The sequence below is a fragment of the Elephantulus edwardii genome, unplaced genomic scaffold (genome assembly GCF_000299155.1).
Source record: "Elephantulus edwardii isolate Elephantulus edwardi_28Jun2011 unplaced genomic scaffold, EleEdw1.0 scaffold00130, whole genome shotgun sequence".
Lineage (NCBI taxonomy): Eukaryota > Metazoa > Chordata > Mammalia > Macroscelidea > Macroscelididae > Elephantulus > Elephantulus edwardii.
Window position 1 is genome coordinate 3,640,852 of NW_006399880.1, and position 9,193 is coordinate 3,650,044.

Below are 9,193 nucleotides of genomic sequence, written 5' to 3' on the forward strand. Positions count from 1 at the left end.
ATTGTTTTCCTTATGTTGAACCATCCTTGCATACCTGTTATGAATCCCACCAACCACAAGACTTTCTGAAGAGCAAATTTAATCATGTCATTCCAATCTAATCATATCAAGCAAAACAACCTTTAATGGCCTATTCTTGCTTCTAAGAGCAAACTAGAATCTATAGACCTTTCTGTAATATGGACATTGCTTTCTTTCACAAAAACTTACCCTGATTGTGATGTTTAATTCACTATAGTGCTTCTTTTTTATTTGCATAAATCTAAGCCGTTATTATTATAATACCAGAGTTGCAGCCATACAGTGAATAAGTCCTTATTATGAATAAATGGAAAAAATGAAATTGATAACAATTCCATTTTGGCCACATCTACCTTGAAACATTTAGCATTACTAAAAAAAAAGTGGTTTATAAGGATGTAGACATAATTTTTGAAATAAAAAGAGAAATTCCTACAATGAAATCAAGAAAATTAACTTTTTTTCCAAATGAGTGATGACCAATTTACAAAAGTTCTAGTAATTAAATCCTAGGTGCCTATTACAATAACATTGATTGTTTTTTTAATGAAAAGTTTACATATACTTTTGATTTCCAGTCATTCATTGTTGCACAATTTCCTCCCTGCCCACCCCTCCCTACCAGTTCACTTTGCTCTTTGCTCTTTGAAAAGTAAAAAAAAAATTCTTTCATTGTTATGCAATCCTCTTCCCCCACCCCCCCCAGTCCACTCCACTATTCAGCTTTCATTCTGGGCTCTTGTCATCATCATCATCATAATATCTAATCATACATTCCTCCGAAACAATTCTCTCCCTCATCTGTTTCAATGCAGTATACATGATTTATCCCCTTTAGTTTCCCCCCAACTCCGATGTCAGACCTGCTTTACAACAGTGGCACTATGCAGTATTTGTCCATTAGTGACTAAAATATTTCACTCAGAATAATGTTCTCCAGGGTGACTAATTTTGTATAAGATTTCATGAGTACCTAGTTGTCAGTGCAGCATAGTATTCCATTGTGTGAATACACCAAAACTTCTCTAGTCATTTGTTTGTTGATGGGCACTTGGGTTGTTTCCAGCTCTTTGCTACTGTGAACAAAGCCGCAATAAACATGGGTGTGCATATATTTGCTTGGGTGACAGTTATGGTTTCTTTAAGGTATATTCCCACTAGTAGAATTGCTGGGTCAAATGGTGTTTTTATTTCCAGCTTTTTGAGAAAGAGCCATATTGCCTTCCATAGTGGTTGCACCATTTTATACTTCCACCAATAGTGCTCTTCCCACCCCCTCCCCAAGAGCAGGTGTCCTTGAACCTTTGCCTAGGGTGGAAATCTGTTCAAAGGTGTGGCTTTAAAACCCTACAAGGGGAAGGGATTGGACTGTAGGCTGTGTGGTCTGGAGCCTCTACTCTGGGAGTTTGGCTGTTTGCTGCATCTTGATGGCAGTCCTGATGAGTACATAAGGGAAGTTTTTGGGGTTGTGGTTGATAAATATTAATGCTCTTTCCCCCCCAAGAGCGACCCTTGAGACAAATTTATTATTTTTTGAATGAATATTCCTTAAATGATACAGTAATCTTTTGTTTATTTGCTGAACTGAACAACTTGGTCTTGCTGTGATGCTGCACACTGTTCCATAGTCTTGTCAAATACAATAATGGTTACCCATTATGTACAATGTTTGGATGAGCTTCCAGATTGATTTATGCTGGGAAGCAGGAGTGGCATACTTCCTAAACTAGATGCCTCTGGAAACTCTCTAAACTCTACAAACTCTAAATGTACAGAAATTATTTTAGTTACAGAACACAGTTCTGTATAGAAATTATGTTAGTTATAGAACAGAGTTCAGGTCTTTTGTGCAAAGCTTACTCTGTTGTATTCTCCTTGATGACACTTAACCACTGCTAAATGAAACTAGTGCTATTATATCTGGAGGAACACTCTTCCACTTTGTACATCACTCTTTCTTAATGTGCAATATGAAGTAACCTGGGTTTGCTGTGATGCTGAACCTTGTACCGTTGGAGTTTCAAATACCAGAATGGTTTCCCAATGTGGATAGTGTTTGGTGGAGCTCCCAGTTGTAAAACAGGTTTGGAAGCAGGAGTGGCATCCACTTCCTAAACCACATGCCTCTGGAAACTCTATGAACTTTGTGAAATGACGATAGTTTTGGAAATGCATTAGGTCTTTTAGTCATAGAGTCGTTATTAACAGCAGTCAACAACGGTAGTACTTAACATACACTAGTATTTTTCTTTGCTACCTAGGTACCAAGCAACTCAAAGGTGAATGTTAGACTTCATTTATTTCTTGCTGGCATCAAGCATATTAAGAGAGGATACTTTTAATGGGTGGATACTTATGTGGAAGTGATAGTAGAAGCCTGCCCTCAGGAAGTGCTGCTCACAGTACCCTGTGTTATTCTGTGTGGGCTCTCATTACACACACATACATACATACATACATACATACATACATACATACATACATACATACATATATACATAAATACATAAATAATCCAAGTACTACATTGCCACTGCTGTGTTTTGTTTTGCTTAGCTAGCCTGAGAAATTTGTAGGTTTTTAAAAAAACTCTTCAGAAGAAGTCATGGCACTAGACACATTATTGTTGATGTCAGATGGATCTTGGCAGAAAGCAAAGAATACCAGAAGAATGTCTATCTGTGTTTCATTTACTACGAAAAGACATTTAATTGTGTGGATCACAACAAATTGTGGCTAACCTTGAGAAAAATGGGAATCCCAGAACACTAGATTGTGCTTATGCAAAAGCTATACTTGGTCCAGGAAGCAGTCCTCAGAACAGAGCAGGGAAACACCACATGGTTCAAAATCAGGAAAGAAGTGCTTCAGGGAGGCATCCTGTCCATATTTTTTCCATCTGTATGGAGAACAGATCATTTGGGAAGCAGGGCTTTATGAGGAGGAATGTGGCATCAGGATTGGAGGTAGATGCATCAACAACCTATGTTATGCAGATGACACAACCTTGCTTGCTGAAACTGAAGAGGACCTGAAGCACTTGCTGCAGAAGCTCAACATCAAGAAGACAGAGATTCTCACCAATGACCAATTGTCAGCACCATGATACATGGAGAAGAGATTGAGGTTGTTAACAAATATAGCTTGGTCGGCTCCACAGTTAATACCAGCAGTCAGGAAATCAAAAGTGGAATTGCACTGGGAAAAGCTGCTGTCACAGACCTCTCCAGAGTGCTGAAGAACAATATCAGACTACAGACAAAGGTGTGCCTGATCCAGGCCATGTCTTCACAGTTACTTGCTATGCATCAGAGACCGCCAAGAAAACAAATAGATCTGTCTTGGAGAGGGTGAAACTAAGTTTCTCCTTGGACACTAGGGTTTTGAAGCTCCATCTCATATACTTTGGGTATGTAGCCAGGAGGGACTCTTTAGAGAAGGAAGGGGGAGGGACAGCACAAGAGAGCAAGTCCCTGGATTAGATAGATTGATACAGTAACTTGGACAGTAGGGGTAGGTGTGTCAGAATTAGTGAGACTGGCTCAGGACAGGGCAGGCTTAAGAACTATGGTCACTATGAGTCACAGGCAACTTGATGGCACATAACAACACAACAGTATTCTCTATTTTGTTATCTCTCCCCATTTAGTTCTATTGTACTACCTTCCTGGTCCCTAAACTGGGTAGCACCTGATATACCATCCAATACATCAACCTGAAGGGACATTAAAGATTGGCTTGTCCTGTGGTTTGCAACCAGTGAGTTTAAGGATCATTCTTGGAGCTTTTAGAAATTGTTTTTCTTTATAGAGATTTTCTATGAGATTCATTAGATCCAATGTACGGTTTAGATATGAGATTCTAATATACCCTCCCTCACTAGAACAAGTCCCAATTTATTCATTTCGAAATATGAAAGAGGTCTGGAGAGAGACTGGAATCTGCCTATCACTTTTCTCATCACTTTTCACCTATATTGTCTCCAACAGCATTCTAAGAGCCTGGGTATTAGAAGGTGCATCATGATTCATTTTCAATAAAGCATCACATTTTTCAATAAGATGTAAAGCAGACCTCCCTTGTGTAACAATCTTCAATGGATTTCTGTTGTTGTTATGTGCCGTTGAGTCACTTGTGACTCATAGTGATCCTATGTACAACAGCCCTAAACTCTGCTCTGTCCTGTGCCAGTCGCACTGTCTCCAATACACCCATCCCGATTACCCCAGTCAGTGAATCAACCCACCTCATAGAGGGCCTTCCCCTCCTGCGCTGTCCCTCCACCCTTACCAAGCATGATGTCCCTCTCCAAGGACTGCTCCCTCCTTCCATCATGTCCAAAGTATGTTAGACGAAGCCTCAGAATCCTTGCCTCCAAAGAGCTGCTCAGTTTAACCCTTTCCAGGATGAATCTGTTTATTTTCCTAGCAGTCCATGGTTCCCCCAATACTCTTCTCCAGCACCACAGCTCAAAGGCATCAATTCTCCTTCTGTCCTCCTTAGTCATTGTCCAACTCTCTGATGCATAACAACTGATAGCAAAGACCATGGCCTGTATCAGATGCACCTTAGTCTCCAGAGAGACACCATTGCTCTTCAGTACTTTGGAGAGGATTTCTTTTGCACTCAAAAAAATACTTCTTGTTAAGGCATTTTTAAATGGCTTGTCTGTCCATCTTGGCCATACACTTGGAGTCATGTGAGTTTTTCAGTTCAGTGCCTCAGGCTTATTCCTGCTTTTAAGCTTTGCTGTGTGCTTTGCTTAACTATTCTTCATACTTTTCATAGAGGTCTCAGCTTAAATGCTATCTTCTCAGATCATATTGTTGCTGTTGTTATGGGCTGTCGAGTTGCCTGCAACTCATAGCAACCCTATGTATGACAGCTCTGAAGACTGCTCTGTCCTGAGCCAGTCTCACTGACTCCAACACACCTACCACCCCCATTGCCCCAGTTATTGTATCAATCCATCCCAACTGGGGTCTTTCTCTCCTGTGCTGTCCCTCCACCCTTCCAAGCATGATGTTCTACAAGGTTTGGTACCTACTGGCCACATGCCCAAAGTATGTGAGACAGAGCTTTAAAATCCTAGCCTCCAGGGAGTCTCTAGACTGACATTGTTGCTTTTTAGCACTCTAGAGAGGTGTCTGACAGATTTTCCCAATGCATTTCCTCTTGATTTCCTGACTGCTGGTGCTTAGAGTGTTGATTGTGAAGCCGAGCAAACTAATTATTAACAACCTCGATTTCTTCTCCATCTATCATGGTGCTGCCAGTTTGTCTTTTTTTATGTTGAGCTTCAATCCATATTGAAAACTACGCTCCTTGACCTTCTGCAGCAAGCACTTCAGGCCCTCCTAAATTTCAGCAAGCAAGGTTGTGTCATCTGCATTAACACAGGTTGTTGATCTCAAACCATAGTGTACATGAATTGATCTTCCACTTTCTATAATAGTGTTCATTTCCTTCATAGCACTTATCACACTCTGTACTCTAATTATCTGTTCTCTGTCTCACATACTTTGAGCACGTGGCTCAGAGGGACCAGTCCCTACAGCAAGATATCATGCTTGCAAAGGTTGAGAGATGGCACAGGAGAGGAAGACCCCGGATGAAATGGATTAATACAATAACTGGGGCAATGGGGATAGCTGTGTTAGAGTCAAAGAGACTGGCTCAGAGGAGAGGGCAGGCTTCAGAGCTATTGTGCTTAGGGTTGCTAATAGTTGCAGGGGAGTCAACGGCACATAACAACAACAACATTTAACTCTTTACCACACTGTATTGTTCCTAAGAACAAGATTGTTGTTAATTGCAGGATCCTTATAGCTTGTTACTATAAATGTTCATTAAGTGAATATATGACTAGTAGAGACATTTTGTCCCAGTGAACATCTTCCCAAACTAGATGGCAAAAGGGCTTAGAAAATCTCTTCAAATTGGACCATGGAATGTCAGAAACTAAGTCAAGAACTGTGAGTGACATGATCTTGGAGGCCTCTTTCTTCCTTGGGTCTCAGTTTCTGCATCCATAAAATGAACTGGATGATAGTTTCTTAAATTTACAGTGTGTGTTGCTATTTGCAAAGCTCTTTCACCGTCTGTTAACTTTAATCTGTTTTCCCAGTTCACAGATTGGACATCGCTTTTCTCATTTTTACAGAGGCTCAGCTTAGGTAAACAAGATTAACTATAAGATCACTTCTATCAGATATAATATGAACATATCATTTACAAGAGAGCTCAGGTAGCATAGTGGTAAAAAGTTGTGCTGCCACCCTAAAGGCAGAAAGTTCAAATCCATCAGCAGTTTTGCAGGAGGAAGATGGGCAGTGTCCTCTAATGCTTTTTACTGCCTCACAAAACCCTCTGGAGGGTCAGTAAGCTTTGAGTCAGTTCCAATTAGAGGGTACACAACAACAACAACAGCATTACCTTTGAGTCCAAACCCACTCAGCTGGTCCTCCATTGGATTTCAGAGGCTATAAATCACACAGGAGGAGCATGCCTGTCTTCTTCCTGTGATGGCGGATTCCAACCACTGGAAAGGTGTTGCCTTTGAGTGAGCAACACTGCTTCCCACAGTTGATACCGCCAGAGCTCCCTAATTGGTTTCTACAAAAAGTAGCGTGAATTCTGTCTTCTCTTATCTTTGATTCCTGGTAGGTACTTTATTTTGTCTTCTCAGTTTTTCACACTGTGGCAGTACAAGCCCTGAGGAGGAATGGATGTAGCCGTGTTAATCGTGGTCTAGGCCTCGTTCTATAGACATGGCAAACAAGGGGAATAAGAAATGATGGCCGTTCTCCTTGGAGGAGAAGAAAACAAACTGTGGAAGCTATAGGCTCAGGCAGGAGGAAAGGTGATATGGCAAAAGAATTTGGTGTCATTCTTTCTACTTTGGTGGCCTAGTCATAAGGATCAGTGCTGCCAACCCAAGGGAATGTGGTTCAAATACTCCAGCCACTGCAAGGGAACAATACAGGCAGTTTCCTCCCATGTGATTTACTAACTAAAAATCTGCTAGAGCATCAGCCATGAGTCAGTTCCGACTCAGCCAGCAGTACATAACAGCCTTCTACTTTGTCTGCATTCTAAAGGATCAAGGCAAATTTGAAGAAAATTTTCAAGAAGCATCTGTGTGACCTCAGTGGAAATGAATGAGGGATGCACTGTATGATGACACTGATAAGTCTGTCTTTGCTCAATTTAAAAAAAAATCCATGCCGGAAACATTCTTGTGATTGGTTCTGTTTGGGGAAAAAACCAGTAAACCTGGCCAACATGCTTGGCTATGACAATTTCAGGCCAGTGTGGGCTGACTGAACAGATTTTGAGATTGTGAAGGAATTACTTTGAAAGCAGTCTGTAGAGAGCATAGTGACAGGTTAATAAATGGTCCAGGAATAGATAAGGTTAATGAGTGGCATGCAGGAGAAATTATAAATCCAATTGCTGACTACAGCCCAGATGATATCTTTAATGCTGACGAGACGGGAGTTTTTCCATTTGCTTCCCCGGCACACTGCTGAAGGGAACTATTTTAGAAGGGACACGAAGGCTACACAGCAGTTGGAAGCACTTTTTTGCTGCAGCACTTCAGGGACAGAAAAATATGAGACTGTCGATTGTTGGTAGCTCAGTCAGCCCCCTGTGCCTCAAGAACATCCATTCTCTCCCTCATGACTACCAGGTCATGCAGTGGGCAAGGCTGACACAGGATCTATTTAGCAAGCGGCCGATGAAGGTGGATGCTGGGCTGAAACGTGCCGAACAACAGATCCTCTTGCTGAATGACAAGTGCTCTGCTTACAGCTTGCTTCTGTGCTTAGAAAGGATTCGGTGGGGATTCTGAACAGCTCTCTCACTTCTGCCATCCAGCAGCCCCCAAATCTTGGCCTAATTCACATCATGAAAGCACTGTCCAGGACCCACCTTCTAAAGTAGATCTCCCTCAAACTAAGAAAACAGTCAGGATTAGGAAAAGGTGGACGTTAAGCAGGCCTTGGACATGGTGGCTGTGGCATGGTAGTCAGCCAGGCAGTCCACAGTGGTGAAATGCTGGCAGAGGGCAGGCATTGCCCTGAAGGAATTTACAGATTCTGGTGCAGAAGCAGCAGCTAGTGAAGCAGACATTGGCATTGAAAAGTTGTGTCCCAGATGAAGTAAATTTCCAGTACTTGTCACTGCAGATATTTATCTCATCATCTCCCAGGAGCTAATGGACAGAGATCACCCAGGACATGGTGGCTGATGAATGTTCTAACGGATAAAGCTGGAAGGGAGCAGCCAGAAATTACCTCACAGAGGCTGTCACAAGTGCTCAGAAACTCAGACAACTCCTCTCCACCTGGCATAGCTGTGCCTGATACGACCTTTGGCTCGCTAAATGACACATGAGTGTTTATTTAATGAGAAAAGTGACACAAACTCATGTGAATTCCAAAATTACAAATTTGCACCAAACAAAATAATGTAGGAATATGTAGTTTATAAGAATAAGGATTTGTGTAGGCAGGATATTGAACTTAAATTTTAAGCAGTATTATGATGTCAACATTTGATTACTCTGGGGAAGAAATCGGGAAACACCCTTGCTTGGAATTTGGGAGGGGAATACTTGCCTTCTCATTTGGTTGAGCTAGTTCTTGAACTGCACATCAAAATGATTCATTTTGCACAGCTGAATCACTTAAATAGGCCCCATCCTTGTCCACTCAAATCACAATCTATGAAGATAGGACACAGGCATTGGTAGTGTTTGTAGCCCCTCAGGTGATTCAGATGGACAGACAAGCTTAAGAATAGCTGGATAGGCTGTGATCCTTTGGCCAGAGAGGATGGTGCTGTGTATGTGGGAGTTGTGTTGTGTTGTGGCGGTCTCTGGAGAAAGGCGACTCTGCCTCCAGGAGGCAGGGAAGCCATTTCCATAATAGCTTGCCTCCGGAAACCCTATGAACTTGGAGAGAGGATGAAAGGCACCCAAGCGTCAAGGACTCTCCTTCATAGGGTCGCTATGACTCGCCTGCGACTCGATGGCACATAACAACAATAACATCAACAGAGAGAGAGAGAGAGAGAGAGAGAGATCAGCTTGCCCAGTGAAGAGAAAACGACGTGACCAAGACAAAGGTAAATAACCCAACTGAAAAATGGGCACAGGATATGAATA